This window comes from Xenopus tropicalis, chromosome 6, assembly GCF_000004195.4.
Source record: "Xenopus tropicalis strain Nigerian chromosome 6, UCB_Xtro_10.0, whole genome shotgun sequence".
Taxonomy (NCBI): domain Eukaryota; kingdom Metazoa; phylum Chordata; class Amphibia; order Anura; family Pipidae; genus Xenopus; species Xenopus tropicalis.
The window spans coordinates 43,172,001-43,189,686 of record NC_030682.2 but is presented as its reverse complement, the minus strand read 5'-3'; positions in this window follow the sequence as shown (position 1 = coordinate 43,189,686).

Genomic DNA, 17,686 nt, shown 5'->3' with positions numbered 1-17,686 from the left:
GCCAGGGCAAACATACACAGCCCTATACCTGTCCATGCATACATCAATGTGTCATTCTTTGTGTTCATAAGAATTTAAAAGGAAACTATGATTGCAATGCTAGCTATTTTTATGCATTGCAGGTTGTGGAATTAGCATGGTGATTGAAACCATCATCTCCCTGTAATGTGGCATTAGAACTAACTGTGGTATTTCACCGATTGTTAAAAATTATGTTTTTTTTTTACTATTTATTTTTGGGCTGTAAAATTTTTGCTGTGTATCCTTTGCAGTTATAGTATATGTTTGGGTTATTTAAAGGTACAGGTGGCAGATTTATATCAACAACTAATCAACCAACCAGGTATCTCCTGGCAGCCATCAGAATGCTGGGTATAGTGTTTTCCCTTTCCTGATAATAGTTTCCAGAAACCCAGGACCTGCATTTATCCACACAAACATGTTAAGGCCACTTTGCTGTATTTATCAAGCGCAAACTGCTTGCTCTTTAAATACTTTTTCAAACAAGATGTAAAAATCAGTGGCAACCTTAGTCTAATAAATTTCATATTTTCCCTGGACTCACTCCTGTTTCGCCTTGATAAATCTGGCCTTTATTCTATAAATTCTACCAGTGGGTCCCAAGCCACCATTTCTGCTTGCAAAGGTCAAGAGATTCCATCCATCGTGCTCTCTGTGGGTCACGTTGGGCCATGGGAAGACTAGGGCTTTAGGTTTCATACACAGCAGGGCCGATTTGTTGCAGAATTCAGACTGGCCTAACTCCAGGATTTTCTAAACCTCCAACTTTGTTTTATCTGTGGGGAATTTTGCTACTTGTAGAGAAACAGTAGCTATTCTGCTTATATAATGATATCCTCCTGTAATTGTTGCTCAGGTAAATTTATGTGACACATCAGTCACTTTGGAACACTTTTAGTTACTGTTACAACAGCCATTTATGTGGAGCCTTGAGATGCGGCCCTCAAGCTCCCTAGGGTTCTGCTCTTTCTGGTACAGGTATAGGACCCATTATCCAGAATGCTCGGGACCAAGGGTATTCCGGATAAGGGGTCTTTCCGTAATTTTTCCGTAAATCTCCATACCTTATGTCTACTATAAAAACAATAAAACATTAATTAAACTCAATAGGATTGTTTTGCATCCAATAACGATTAAATATATCTTAGTTGGGATCAAATACAAGGTACTGTTTTATTATTACAGAGAAAAAGGAAATACATTTTAAAAATCTGAATTATTTAATTAAAATGGAGTCTATGGGAGATGGGCTTTCCGTAATTGGGAGCTTTCTGGATAACGGGTTTCCGGATAACGGATCCCATACCTGTACAAAGCAGAGTCCAGTGGTGCTCATTACTCATGGGAATGGCTGTATATTCACAGCTAGGGTTGCTACTTTTTCAGGAAAAGTGTCAACCTATCTCAGTTTTTTACATTTGTGTATTATACAAAATAATGTACCCCTGTTGTAAAATATGAGGATATTAGAAATCACCTATGAGTCTGTGTAATCTGTATAAAAGCACTTGGCATTGTGCTTTTTATGGTTATAAAACTCCTCAGCATACTTGCCAACATTTTGAAAATGGAAAGAAGGACAAAAAGAAAATGTTTTGACCACGTCCCCTAAATACGACTCCCATCCATTTGACTAAATTTAAACACATTGCTGGGGTTTTTAGGGTCTTGTTTTATGAGTTACTACAATTTTCTTAAAAATGCTAAAATTGCCCTTTAAGATGCAAGTCTCAGTTCACCCAAGAGACCTGTTAATCTTATTAATTACAATTGTATCTCAGTGCAGGTGTGGCTTGTTAACTTTCTGGGCTCTCTGCCAAAAGCTACTTATTTAATTAAGGCTAATGCCAGACGAGGCGTAGGGCGGATATTTTCGGCAAGCGGAAAAGCGATTGCCGAAAATACCGCCCTACGCCCCCTACATGTGCCTGCACCCGAATGAATGGAATACGCTCGGGTGCAGGCACATGTAGCGGAAATACGCATAAAAATGCGATAGTTTGAAAGTCTTGTGTTTTTATGCATATTTTGGCTACATGTGCCTGCACCCGAGCGTATTCCATTCATTCGGGTGCAGGCAGTGTCAGACTGGCCTACCAGGATACCAGGAAAACTCCCGGTGGGCCCAGGTGTCAGTGGGCCCTCCTGCTCCTGACCATTTGGCCTGTTTCATGATTTTTCCCTGTTTCTGAATGGGAATAAAGAGGAGAAATAGATGGAAGAATAGATGCTAGCATGTAAATAAAAGAGACTAGGAAAATAAAGAGGTTGGGGGAGGAAAGTTTGGAGAGTGGGCCTATGGTCTAAGGTTTTCTGGTGGGCCCCTGAGGCTTCCGCTTGCCGAAAATATCCGCCCTACGCCTCGTCTGACATCAGCCTAAATGTGAGAAACAATATTTATAAGTGCAGGTGAAGCGTGTTAAGATTTCTGGGCTCTCTGCCAAAAGTTGCTTTTTGATTAAATTTGTATCTTCGGTGCAGGAGATCTAGACTAATAGTAAAGCCTATGCACACTTTCCTAGCCTGCCGACTCTTCCCATTCAAATAAACATGAAATGCTCTGCCCATGCCATACACTGTTAAGAAAAAGACCACTTGGCAAGGCTTAGAAGGGAGGAAGAAGGGGCAGAAATGTACCAATATTGTAATGAGCCTGCCCTTAATAAATAAGACATCATCACGGAATATTATCTAAGCATCTTGGATCTCTTCAAAAAACATATTAAATCAGTTCAGCTCTGCTCATTGGATTGTTAAAGCTAATTTACCACATTATTTGGTAACCTTAAAGGAGACATATTGGATAAATGAGAAAAACCCTAATAGTGTAGGTAATTAAGAATAATATATGGTGCTGGTTTCACTTTGTGCTAAAAATTAATCCTATTTGTAAAAATTGCCCCTTTATCAGAGCTCCCTATAGATCCTATCAGTTCTCTGTCTGAGTTTGAAATGAAGAGTGGGCGTGTCCTAATGGCCCCTGCCAGAAGCACAGTAGGAGGGGGAGAGCCAATCACAGCCCTGCAGTCACACAAGCACAGACAGGCTTCAGTTCCCTATCAGGTCAGCCTAGCTGCTGATTGGTTCCTATCCTACAGTGCAGTGTACTGAGAGCTGGCGGCTCCCCAGCTCATCCAGAGAATTCAGCCAGCAGGAAATAGGACAGATGGGCGGGAATAGTGAGGTTTTGGTGGAATTTCTCAATAAATCAGTCTGAAATACAACTTTTTTAAGCACAATCCTGTGAATATAATTCACTGGTACATTCTTAATTTTTATGGGATATGTCTCCTTTAAAATATTGCAGAATATAAATCCTATTTGCTAACACACAGTTAATTATAGAATGAGAGATATTTATAAATTGTTACATTTGTTTATCCATTCCTGTGTCAAGTAGTGTAGGTATCAGGCAGCTATAATTTATTTATATCATTTATGTGCATGTATGATAACATTTCCCAGCATAACAGGCCTTGTCATGTATATCAAGCAGATTTCCCTACATAAACTTTGTCACAGGGGAGTAAGGGATGCGAATCAAAACAGCACCTATAATATAAAATGTGTCTGGCTTACTGGAACTCTCATTTTTTATTTGTGTTTGGCTGCTCTGTGCTTTCTGTGAGCTGCCAGACTGCTAGGCCAGCCAACTGATAAGAGACACTGGCAATGCCATCCAGTCTGACCTAAACTCTTGAGTACTTGAGGGGGGATTTTTATCTGGCCCTGGGGCCCTGTTCACATTAAATTTGATTGCACTCTGCTACTACAGAGCTGGTCCTAAAAACTCTGACTCCTCCATTGTATACACTGATGGACTGATTAAAGGAGTCTTCCACCCAAAAATTGCATAGTGACAGAAAATGTAGCTCTAAGTCACTTTTCAGGGAACATTCATTAAACATTTTTAGTGGTTTTAAAGTGGTATACATGTAATTGTAGTTGTTTTCTTGTAGTGTTTGTTTCTCCTTTTCTGTTCTGTGGATGTGACACAAAAACACACTGTACTCTTTGTTGTAGCTACAAAACACCAACATTGTGAAGCCTTGAAAAATAACATGGAGCTACAAAATGCACTGTATGTGATTATCCTTAAAGGGGTACTAAACCCTAGTGCACTACACTACTCAACCAAACTTTACAAATCCCAGAATAATGTAACATAGAATAAGGGTCAGGCATGATGGGAGCTGTAGTCCAGCAACATTAGGGTTGTATTCTTAAAGCAATATTGAACAATGTCCAGGGCCAGCGACTACATTGAAATGCAAAAAATCCTCCAATAAAAACCCCAGCTGATCTGTATAAACCTGGCATTTCTTCCCATGTATTTTTCTTGAAACCCACCTGACTATACTTGTCACTAAGTCACTTGTTACAATGAACACAGGTAGCCAGTTGGAAGGAGGAATGTATTGTTCAGCTTTATAAAGCTCTGTACTTGGGTGTTCCAATCCCTTATATTACATTACATTACTAGCCATAGTGATATTCGAGTTTTACAAGGTGTCCTTGGCAGTTGGTTTAATGGATTTTAAAGATCTGCCTTTGTATCGAATAAAGTGTGTGGGCTACCGACTGTCTGGTATTTGGGCCAGGAAAGTTAATGCATACAGCCGGAATGCTCCATATGTGATAGTTTTATCTGTAAGGGGGCTTTGCCAAATGTACTGGATATTAGAAAATGTAATTGGTTCACTTTAGCCGCGAGGGGTAACACTGAGGAACTCCCATCACAGCTGCTACAGGCCTTCCATCCTCTGTGAGAATAGTATGTCCTCCCATGTTGTGTGTGCTGTATGTGCTGAACAAATTGAACTGAAACTCATTGTGCCAGAAATGCTTACACATACTTGGTCTAGGATGTAATTTCACAAGTCAGGGGCTTGCCTCACTTACTTCATTTGTCCCAAGCAAGTATTTTTCTAGACCCCGGAGACACATAGGAAACCTGCGTCATCCCATGAAGGCACTTTGCATCTGCTTTTTGATGTGATTTCATTGTCAAGGGAGCTGTGCAAAAGTTTATTATAAACACACAGATAAATTTCACGGAGCTCAAATATTCTTTGCACTTATATATTTAGCAAATGTGGCTATCTGCTCTGGTTTAGATAGCTTTTCTTTACAGTGTAGAATAATTGTTGAGTTTATTGCAACTACTTCATGTACTGAACCTATAGCCAACCGGCTATGTGGAATTACAGCTCACGGGATCCCCCTTAAAGGAACAGTAACACCAAAAAATGAAAGAGCTTTAAAGTAATAAAAATATAATGCACTGTTGCCCTGCACTAGTACAATTGGTGTGTTTGCTACAGTAAAGGTGGCCATACACGTGGCGATCCGACGATGTTTCGTACGACCATCGGTCGCACGAAACATCGTAAGATCCGCCACACACCATTCAGGGCTGAATCGGCAGGTAAGGAGGTAGAAACAATAGGATTTCTACCTCCTTCTGCCGATTCAGCTCTGAAGGGAGAATTTTGGTCAGGCGCCTTCTATGGCGCCCGATCAAAATTTTCAAACTTGTCCGATCGGCGAGTCGTCCGATATCGGCAGCTTTCTGCGATATCGGTCGACTCGCCGACATGCCATACACGCACCGATTATCGTACGAAACGAGGTTTCGTACGATAATATCGGTGCGTGTATGGCCACCTTTACACTACTATAATTTATATAATAAGCTGCTGTGTAGCCCCGGGGGCAGCCATTCAAGCTGGAAAAAAGGAGAAAAGGCACAGGTTACATAGCAGATAACAGATAAGCTCTGTAGAATACAATAGTGTTTTATCTGTTATCTGCTATGTGCCTGTGCCTTTTCTCCTTTGAATGGCTGCCTCCATGGCTACATAGCAGCTTATTTATATAAATTATAGTAGACTTTCTGAAGTAAACACACAACTTTTACCAGTGCAGGGCAGCAGCTCATTATATTTTAGTTACTTTTATACACTTTCATTTTTTGGTGTTACTGTTCCTTTAAAGGGCACCTATCAACCTAAAATTGCTTCCACCACGAGAGGTGCAGGCTGATAGAGCACTCACGGTTATTCCTATAAGGCCAAAAATTTCATTCTAAATATTGATAAAAAGTAGGTCCTCCCTTTGCTTAAAGGAACAGTAACACTAAAAAATGAAAGAGCTTTAAAGTAATAAAAATATAATGCACTGTTGCCCTGCACTGGTAAAACTGGTGTGTTTGCTACAGTAACACTACTATAATTTATATAATAAGCTGCTGTGTAGCCACGGGGGCAGCCATTCAAGCTGGAAAAAAGGAGAAAAGGCACAGGTTACATAGCAGATAACGGATAAGTTCTGTAGAATACAATAGTGTTTTATCTGTTATCTGCTATGTGCCTGTGCCTTTTCTCCTTTGAATGGCTGCCTCCATGGCTACACAGCAGCTTATTTATATAAATTATAGTAGACTTTCTGAAGTAAACACACAACTTTTACCAGTGCAGGGCAGCAGCACATTATATTTTAGTTACTTTTATACACTTTCATTTTTTGGTGTTGCTGTTCCTTTAAGTCCACAGGTGTTCAGTTGGGTTAAGGTCAGGGCTCTGTGTAAACCAGTCATGTTCTTCCATTCCCATCTCAGAAACCTATTCCGTAGAGACATTGCTTTGTTGATTGGGGCATTGTTGTGCTGAAACGGGAAAGAACCTTATCCAAAATGTTGCAACAAAGCTAAAAGCCCAGCATTTTTAAGAATGTCGTTGTGCATTGTAGGGTTAAGTTTTGCTTTCACTGGAATCAGGGGCCCTAGTCTAAAGCTTGAAATGCAGCTTCATATCATTATTCCTTCTCCAGCAATACGTTATTCCTCCTCCTCCAGAGAACATGTCAATTTAGACAGTCTTTGGATACGTATAGCCATATACTGTAAGGGGGCTCTACTAATTTTATTTGTGCAAAAATACATATTTAGTCGCAGAAAAGGGTGATTTTTGTTTACCAATTATTATGGGAAAGAAAAAAATATGCCTCCTAAAAACTGTCAAGGTCATGTTGAAGTCAGTGGCAGGTGCCCTTTTTACAACTAGAAAACTTTCTTTGCTTTGTGGTTTTAGAGGTTTTGGGTTTTTCAATTAAATTTTTAATAAATGACACTTATGTTTTTGTGGAAATTAGTTAATTTGTTGTTTCAAAAATCTTATGGGTCTGATGTTTTATTTTATTTTTAATTGTCTTTTAACTATTTAAAATACAAAATTACCCCCTTGAATAAGTACAGAGTGACCACTATCTAGAGCTGAACGTACCTGCCCAGATTTGGTACTGCAGTTTGGCCAATTTTGACAATACTATCTGACCATCAGGGCATCAGGACAGTATGGTCAATCTGAAGCAGTTAAGATCAATAATCCTGTGATCCTGGTGGATCCAGGATTATCGGTTATGACAGAGAGGAAGCAAAGTGGAGTTGTAGCTCCATGGCTCCTCTTCACTTTCTGATGTTTGATTGTTCAGGTACAAGGGAGCAGAACAAAACAGAAATAGGCATACACACGTATGCCCCCCTTGTACACAATCTGCCCATTATCATCAATATCATAATGATTGGCGTGTATTTGTTACTAATCTCCCCTCCTGCATAAAATTAGGACTTTGGCTCCACTCTGTTCCATTATACAAAATGCTTTTCTAATCATAGCAGAGCAAGCAATGTTACAGCACAGTGTTTCAGTTTACCTGTCCAACATGGGTGGTATTACAGACCTATAAGAGGGGTTAGTGGGGGGAATTCTGGGCCCAGTAAAATCATCCTCCGAATGGGGGTCCGGCCATGTCATGAAAGTTACATAAATTGCGTAAGTTACATATAACATTTTGACAAAATGTATGCAATTTTCAGAAATTCTGTGAAAACTTCCTAGAAATGTAAGGATCTTGCCTAGAAACGTAGGTAATTTGTGTATCAAGGAAAAGACAACGCAGAGATGTGTGACAGGGGCAGGCAGGGCAAACTCCACTGACCCCCAATGACAGGGCCGGATTTCTCTTCTGGGCGCCCCGAGACCGCCCCTGTTGGTGCCCCCCCCGTGCGCATGCACAAACGCTCGCCCCCCGGTGCGCATGCGCGAACGCAGCCGCGAGTGCGCATGCGCTGTTCAAACTCCCATACGGAGCAGTGGGAAGAGGTCCCGACTGCTCCGTATGGGAGCCAAACTTAAAAATTTTCTTGCCGCGGGGCGGCATGCCGCCCCTAAGCTTCTGCCGCCCTAGGCCCGGGCCTTTGTGGCCTCTCCACAAATCCGGGCCTGCCCAATGAATTAAAAGACTTAAGGTAAATTACCCCCTAGTGAACTGACTGAGTTATTAGCACAATAATTATTTATTTTAACTATTTATATGAGCTGCTTATAGCGTAGTGTCAGATGTTTATATTGGGATCTATTTATTAATTTGTATGAGCTTTCTGACATGAAATATTCAGCAGTGGAATGACTGGTTATTGGGCCCCACAGCAACATCATTGGGCCCCTACACTTACGCAATTTATGCAAAATAAACTTATGTAACTTATGTATGAACTCCACTGACCCTCAATTACAATACTGACTTTTTTATTAATTTAGTTTTTCTGAACTACTACTGACTAGTTATTGGGTCCCACAGAAAGATCCATGGGCTCCTAAATGAACCCTAGGTAAAATGCAAAAAAGCGCATAACTTCAATATCAAGTAATGACAGCGCAGATCAGGGACAAGAACTTATGGCACTGATCTCCAATGAACTGACCGTAATTAGTGCATTAATCAATGGAACTCTTTATATGAATTGCTAATTATAGAGTAATGTCAGCTGTTTATATTGCACAGACAAATGGCATAGCCAAAATGTTGTTACTGTGAGTTTGTGATCATTGGGGGCCCCATATGAATAACTTGTAAGGGGCTCCAACGTTTCTAATGGCAGCTGTGGCCCTGAGAGAAACAAAGAAGGGAATCAATGAATGAATCCAGGTAAGATTTCCACCCTGTTTAACTTTTAGTTATAATTATCCCAAGTAAATGTAAACATCCAGTATTGCTCCTTGTAGAATAAGTCTTCCAGTTTATGATTTCCTGGAAGAGAAGTTTGCCAAGAATGTATTTTTGAACATATACATCTCCCGCAGTTGCCTAAAAAGACAGATTTTTAAGATTTGCCTTCTGAGACAACGGCAAATTAATGTTCAACTGGAACCAGATGCTTATCCCTTTTTTTCTTTTTGTTTTAAAGAAATTGCCAGCAAAGCCTCTCTAAGGCCTTGAAATGTTATTGTAGAAAGTTTAACTCTCTGCCGGTGCAGACAAAGCCTGCAAACTAAACATAAATGATCCCTTTAGAACAAAGGTGATTTTTATAATTTTATATTAAAGCTTTTAGCAGTTTGGGCAAATGCAACTTGACTCAAAGAATAATATAAAAATACAGTTTGGTTTCTCAATAAGTATTTTACCAATAGCATAATAATCAGTTTCCTCCTCTCAGATTCCCTTCACACAATAAATTCATTTAGATGGCTGTACTGAGTTGTTCCAGTGAGATCTACCTCTGTCTGTCTGGGATAAAAGTGGTTGTAAACCCAATACATAGTAACATAGTAAGTTAGGTTGAAAAAAGACATACATCCATCAAGTTCAACCATAATGCCTACATATAACCTGCCTTACTGCTAGTTGATAATAATAACACTGTCCCCCTGCGCCCCCTAGTTTTGCTATAGAAGTTGTTGAATAACGGAATTATAGATGAAGGGAAATTTCCCAATGAGCATTCTACTGACTAAAAACCTCATTATAAGTGCAAGAGAAGAGACCAATGAGAATGCTGATTCCCAGCACTATGTCAGGCATCTTGCTGTTATCTTACATATAGAGATAATTATGTCATCTTTTTCATTATATGACACAGGAATCAGACATGGGGATAAAGGACAGACTTGTTCAGTGCTGGGAAACTGTGCTTAATGCTCCCAACTCCAATTGCAGGAACCAAGAACAGGGAGCCAGGTTTAGGGCTCTGGCACACGGGGAGATTGTCGACCGCAACAAGGGAGATTTGTTGCGGTCGACTAATCTCCCCAAAATGCCATCCCACCGGCGAGAATGTAAATCGTCGGTGGGATAGCATACGCGGCGCCGCCATTTCCCCGAAATCATGGAAGTTGCCACGTATACCATCCCGCCTGCGATTTACATTCCCGCCGGTGGGATTGCATTTTGGGGAGCGTCTAATCTTCCCGTGTGCCAGAGCCCTTATACAGATCAACTGGGATTCTTATTGGAGGATTTTTTGCATTTTAATGCAGCCGCTGGCCCTGGAGATTTGGGGGAAAAGTTTAGGAAAAGTTTTATTGTGCAATATTGCTTTAAGAATACAACCCTTATATTGCTGGACTACAGCTCCCAGCATGCCTCAAGCTTTTTAACTGTTACATTATTCTAGGATTTGTAGTCCAGCAAAACTGTTTAGTTGAGCAGTGCAGGGTTTAGTACAAATTTGTTGTAAACCCAGTCATGATCCTGTCCCCCTCTGCCCCCTAGTTTTGCAATAGAAGTTGTCAAAAAACATAATTATAGATGCAGGAAATCTCACCAATGACTATTCTACTGACTAAAAACCTCATTATAAGTGCAAGAGAAGTGACCAATGAGAACACTGATTCCCATCACTATGTCAGGCATACATTGTTCTGTGATTTGTTTGGTTGAGCAGTGCAGTGCACTAAGGTTTACATCACAGTTAATGAGGACCAAAGTGAAATGTCCCATCCATTCAACCTGCCTCTTGCTCTCACATCTTAAGGGCTCTGGCACACGGGGAGATTAGTCGCCCGCGGCAAAACTCCCTGTTCGTGGGCGACTAATCTCCCCGAGTTGGGATGGCAGGGGAAGGCAACTCTGGGAAATTAGTCGCCCGCGAACAGGGAGTTTTGCCGCGGGCGACTAATCTCCCCGTGTGCCAGAGCCCTTAATGTTCATATAAGGTTCTTGAAGGAACTGCTCGTTTGCTCAGTTTCTGTAATTCATTTACTCTATGCACTCAGGATCCGGATCAGTTCTGTACTGAAATGTTATCCTTAATAATAAATGTTATCTTGTCGGATCTCAAGGGATTTTCTCTTTGCTAACTCTTTTTGACCTCCCTGCATCCTTACAACATGATAGATTACACAAGAAGTTTCTGACTTTTTTTGTTGTGACTCCCCTTAGGTTATCTAATTTGGAAGGGCCCCCGTTACCATGTAACCAAGTTACAGGGATATGAAAACATGGCCATTATATCCACTCTGCTATTGTTCCAGAATTATTATGGTAAATAAGCATTCAAACCCACAATTCATTCTAACTGGCCTTCTGGTTACTGAACACTCCACTGGGATCGCAGGATTATTGATCTGGCAGGCAGCACCGTGGTTGGGAAACTACTGGACTACACCCTTTTTTTGGCTGGAATTCTGTCAAATGCATTCTCTATACAGAATTACATCATTAATACAAATTGTATGTTCTTGTAGAGGCACATGATGGGAATTGTTGGGGAAGTAACAACATTTGTCCACTAAGTCTAAGGACAACTCCTTTCAGCATGTGAGAAGGGAAATATACAGCTAAGCCTGCGCTTAATACTTCCAATAAATATTTGTTATATTGTGCACTGATTGATTATACTGACAAATGGTACAGTTGTGTGGCTAAATGAGGGTGCTCCCATATCTGATAGAGATATATACAGTATTTAGCATGGAATTGCCTTTATGTTTTTCTAAAAAAATAAAGCAGAACTGTCCTATAAGGGCTCTGGCACACGGGGAGATTAGTTGCCCGCGACAAATCTCCCTTGTCACGGGTGACTAATCTACCCGAACTACCATCCCACCGGTGAAAATGTAAGTCGCCGGTGGGATGGCACACGCTGCGCAGTCGATTTCGGCAAAGGGATAATAAAAAGGACCCTATGTATTGTAGTGTTGCCTCCTGGCTGGTAGTTTATCAACCCAGAAAATAAAAAGGTCAATTGATGCAATTGTATCATAAGGGAGAAAGACAACAGACATAGGGTGTGATTTGGGAGCAAAAAGCCATGTTTTTTTACTTACAATGCAGCATTTTTTTCACAGTACCAGTGTCAGTTTGGCCACACCATTCATCAGAATAGATGTAATTTGCACCCATATGAAAGCACTGAAGCCTGTATCGGTGAAAGTACCTTCATTGCATCAATATAGACATTTTCACCATAGAAAATGAAAATGTATTGTGCCTATTCTTTTAATATATAATTTAATATTCTTATTCTTTGCTCTTATAAAGCGCTAAGGGAAAACTGTTCAAATGGAAATGTGCTCTGTCTATACAAACCCCTCCCCCTAAGCTGCAGCCTTTGCTAAGATTTGAGCTAAGGGGCAGCTCATTATACAGAGGGCTCATATGTTCATTTTTATCTGTATTATTTGTTTTACTGCACCCTCCTCTTCAAATACTGGTGTAAGAGAAAGATGAAAAGTGGTTTCAATTTACTAGGGCTCATTTACAACCACAAGGGCAGTTGCTGTCCCTTAAATTTCCTCGCATTCAGTTTAACATAAAACCCCATTCATTATAGGTACTTGCATCAAAATGCACACCGTGCACTTCTGTTTAGTTGCTCTTGGCGCCACCCTCCCATTCCGAATCCTGCACAGTTGCACCTATTGACGCAGGGGAATCCTGGAGCTACTGCCCCAATTTGCTTACAGAACTTTTGCCTAAAGAATAGGGCACACAAATCCTTTGCATTCTGAACACCGTAAATGAAGCCAACTGAACTCTGACGTTTTTGTGCAAGCACTGTTGTGTTAAAGTTTGCTGGCTGTTGCTTCAGGTGCAACACCTCCTGGCACGTGCAATGACACTAAAATTCTTGTTATAAAATGCTGCATTATGGGAACAAAACATGGCACTTGCACTAAAAATTGCACATTGCTCCCTGCTCTTGAAATTACCTCTCTTGTGTAGTGCAAAAAAACAAAAAATGTAAATACTACGTTTACAAATGACTTAAAAACCATTGAAAAGGGTTAATGCATACTGGGAAATATGGTCGCCATAAACTCTATTCCTTGAACTTATGTTGCTAAAAGGGGTATATTGCCCCGATAAGAATAGTAGGGACAAAGCTAGGCACATACTGTAAATGGACATAAAACTGCACCCATTACAATGCAGTTATATAGCAACTGGCCCTACTTTTGCTTTCTATAGGAGGACACTGATTGGCGCTTGAGTCTATATTTGAGGCCCAAGGGCAGGGGATGAGTGCTTGGGCACAAAGGAGACCGGTGTTTTTCACATGCCTGGCCTTGGCACTATGGCAGAGACAGCTTACTGTCTGGTACAGATTTTTCACAGCTGTTGCAGAGCTGGAACTCCCAGCATTCTCAGCAAGACATGAGCTGACAGAAGACCCTGGGAATATTATTTCAGTAACCAGCTGTGAATCTCGGAATACTGCAAGGCCCTGGCTGCAACCCCCTATAGCTCTTTTGGAATCATTCTTCTTCCAGCATTTGGTTTTGAGGTTTTCACAGCGTATGCACTAATGAAGGCCTCATGCAGGCACGCTAGGAACAGAATAGGCAATGTTTCCATTGTTTATATTTGTACTGCTTCCCACATAAATGATTTGCAGGCCCCAAGCTCTTAACATATGCAAGCTGGGATCCTGCTGCGCAAAAGACTTCCATAACTAAGGAAAATTCGATTGAGAGTCAGATTAGTTAGCAGAGAATGGACATTCTGTCTCACTAAGTGCTTTCTTTAGGAGGCATCCATGCAGGGGCTCTTGCCAAGGATCTTCTATACACAGACTTATCATTCAGTCACCCTATGTCCCCTAGTTTTGCTATAGAAGTTGCCAAAAAATGTAATCATAGATGCAGGAAAATTCACCAATGACCATTGCAATGACTAAAACCCTCATTATAAGTGCAAGAGAAGAGACCAATGAGAACACTGATTCCCAGCACTGTGTCTGGCATCTTGCTGTTATCTTACATATAGAGATAATTATGTCATTTTTTCCCTTCATTATATGACACAGGAATCAGACATGGGGATAAAGGGCAGGTTTGTTCAGTGCTGGGAAACTGTGCTTAAAACATATCAGCTGGGATTCTTATTGGCCTGGAGATTTGGGGAAAAGTTTAGGAGAGTTTTATTGTGCAATATTGCTTTAAGAATACAACCCTGATGTTGCTGGACTACAGCTCCCAGCATGTCACAAACTTATTATATGTTACATGCGTACCCACTATTACTGTACTAATCTTAGGCTGCACTGTTAGGTGGGCTGTAGATACACAAATACCCTACCATACCTCCCAACTGTCCCGATTTTTGCAGGACAGTCCCCCTTTTGACAGCTCAACCCGTAGTCCTGGATTCTTACTGAAAAGTCCCTCATTTCCCTTTGATCTCCTTCACTGAGCTTAAAAAGATACAAATTTAACTAGAAAGGGAAGTTTGAGAACAAACTTCATGTTGGTTAGAAAAATGTGACATCACTGAATAAAATCGGATTGGCTGTTGTTGGCTCCACCCAGTTTTTCTTACCTTGGACCACTGTTATATAGTAAATTATAGTAAATTAAAAAATAGCATTTTAAATCTAAACCAATGAAATTCAATGGATGAAATCTGATTGGCTATTAGTAGATCACATTTATGACATAGTTATCAAGCTATCACATATCTATCAAGCTATCAATATCTAGCTTTATTATAGTATAGCAGGTTGGGAACTCCCAGCCCCCCACTTAGTTTTGGTTGCTGTAGAACTTTACTTGCTATACAAGGTTTTTTACCTTGCCAAATAAAATCATTAATTTGTGTTTGTAATAACTTAATGTATCATGGAGAAAGCGGTATTTGTATTGTTCTATATAGGTATAATATTCTCGGCAGTGCGTTCATTTTTGCGGCTTCTATTTTACCAAACCAGGATAATTCTGAGACTTCCATTTTTGGTAATCTGATTGGAGCATCTCTTGTAGTGGTACATAATTTAAAGGAACAGTAACACTAAAAAATAAAAATGTTTTAAAATAATTAAAATATAATGTACTGTTGCCCTGCACTGGTAAAATTGTGTGTTTGCTTCAGAAAGGCTACTATAGTTAATAGAAATAGCTGTTGTGTAGCCACGGGGGCAGCCATTTAAATTGAATAAAGGAGAAAAGGCACAGGTTACATAAGAAGATACCAGATAAACTGTGTAGAATACAATGGGAATCTGCTACTTATCTGTTATCTGCTTAGTAACCTGTGCCTTTTCTCCTTTTTTCAATTTAAATGGCTGCCCCCATGGCTACACAGCAGGGTATTTATATAAACTGTAGTAGTGTTTATGAAGAAAACACACAACTTTTACCAGTGCAGAGCAATAGTATATAATATATTAATTATTTTTATACACTTTCATTTTTTGGTGTTACTGTTCCTTTAAGTTAAACAATAGTTGTGGATCTTTTGGTATTTTCTACCCTAAGTATGTGATAAACGTGTCTCTCCATTCAAATATAAATTTCTGTTGCAATAGTCGTAAAGATTGGAGTGGTATGTTAATTGGGAGGGCCTGTGTTTTACTTGGGTTAATTTGGCACCATGATATCTGACTAAAATTCCATTCATTCTGTGATCAAATTAGGTACCGATATATATGTGGGTCAATGAGGGACATTATGATGTCATCTGCGAATAATAACTATATAAAGAGGTGACAGGGGACAGCCTTGTCTAGTTCCGTTTTGGATTCCTGCCGTATTTACTCTTGCTGTGGGAGTTGAGTAGAGAACTGATATTGCTTTGATAAATGTATTACCTAATTGGAATTTGCGCAATCTGTATTCCATGTGATCCCAGTAGATCCTGTCGAAGGCCTTTTCTGCATCAAGGGATAATATCAAAGCTGGATATTTGTGTTGTTTAATGACATGTAGGAGGTTGTGTAATTTTCTAGTGTTATCTGGTGCTTGACAGGATGTGATAAATTTAACCTGATCATTATTAATTAATGAGGAAAGAACTCTGTTAAAGGAACAGTAACACCAAAAAAAATAAAAGAGCTTTAAAGTAATAAAAATGCACTGTTGCCCTGCACTGGTAAAATTGGTGTGTTTGCTACAGTAACACTACTATCATTTATATAATAAGCTGCTGTGTAGCCATGGGGGCAGCCATTCAAGCTGGAAAAAAGGAGAAAAGGCACAGGTTACATAGCAGATATCTGCTATGTGCCTGTGCCTTTTCTCCTTTGAATGGCTGCCTCCATGGCTACACAGCAGCTTATTTATATAAATTATAGTAGGGTTTCTGAAGTAAATACACCACTTTTACCAGTGCAGGGCAGCAGCACATTATATTTTAGTTACTTTTATACACTTTCATTTTTTGGTGTTACTGTTCCTTTAAGCCTTTGGGCCAGTATCTTCGAGTAGAGTTTTAAATCTGTATTTAACAGAGCTATAGGTCTATAGTTAGAACAAATATTCAAAGGTTTACCTGGTTTGGGGATAGTAGATATGTGCGCCTGCAGAAACTCTGGGTTTACCTTTCCCATACCCATAATGTTTTGAAAGATTGGTAACAGGTGTGGTATAAGCAGACTTTTATGGGTTTTATAATATGTGTTTGTAAATCCATCTGGACCCGGGGGTTTACCATTTTTTCAATAGGCTGATTGCTTGTGACACCTCCTCCTGAGTGATTGGGGCATTAAGGAAATCTTTTTGGGAGGGGTTGGGATGTGGATGGTGGAGAGAGTTGAGATAGTTTCTAATTTGGGTTTTAGTAGGCTTTGGTTCATTTGGTTGGTTTTCTAAATTATAAAGAGAGGTTTAGTATAAGGCAAATTCATTAGCTATCTGAGATGGGCCAGTGATTTTGATATTGCTTTGGGTAAGATGTGATATTCTATGTTGGGCTTGTTGGGATCTAATTTTGGTTGCTAAAAGGGGGTTTGCTTTATTGCTTTTTGTATAATAGAACTGTTTTAGTTGTTTCAGCCTATGTTCTGTTTTAACCAATATAGGCAGAAACATGTTTTATTGTTTTGTATTTGTTCCTTTAGTTGCTTTGTAGGATTGTTATGGTATAGCAGCTCTGTTTTATATTTCGTTCTAGGCTCTTTTGCTGTTTTTTGTATTTTCTACGTAATCCCTTAGCTATTGTTATTAATTCTCCCCTAAGTGTTGCTTTATGAGCCAGCAATACTACTTGGGGATCTACGGTTTGGGTTGAGTTCTGTTTAAAGTATTCCTTTATTGTTGTTTCTATTTGTTTTTGCATTTTTAAACGTGTTATTAAAGAATCATTAAGGTGCCAAGGGGCTAAATGATCTCTCATCCTTATTGGGCCAGTTTCTATCCCAATTGGTGCGTGGTCTGACCATGACTAAAGACCTATCCATGCTTTGCTGATTTATGCCATGGTTTTTTGGTCTACCAATATATAATCAATTCTGCAAATTGCAGATTTGCAATTAAAATCTCACTGAATCATCCAATATGGCGCCCGAGCCTTCTCCACCCAAACTAAGCACGCAGACTGAAGCATCCCAGCCGGAACCAACTTTGCATGACTTGCTGAAGGCAGTACAACAATGGCAACAAACCTG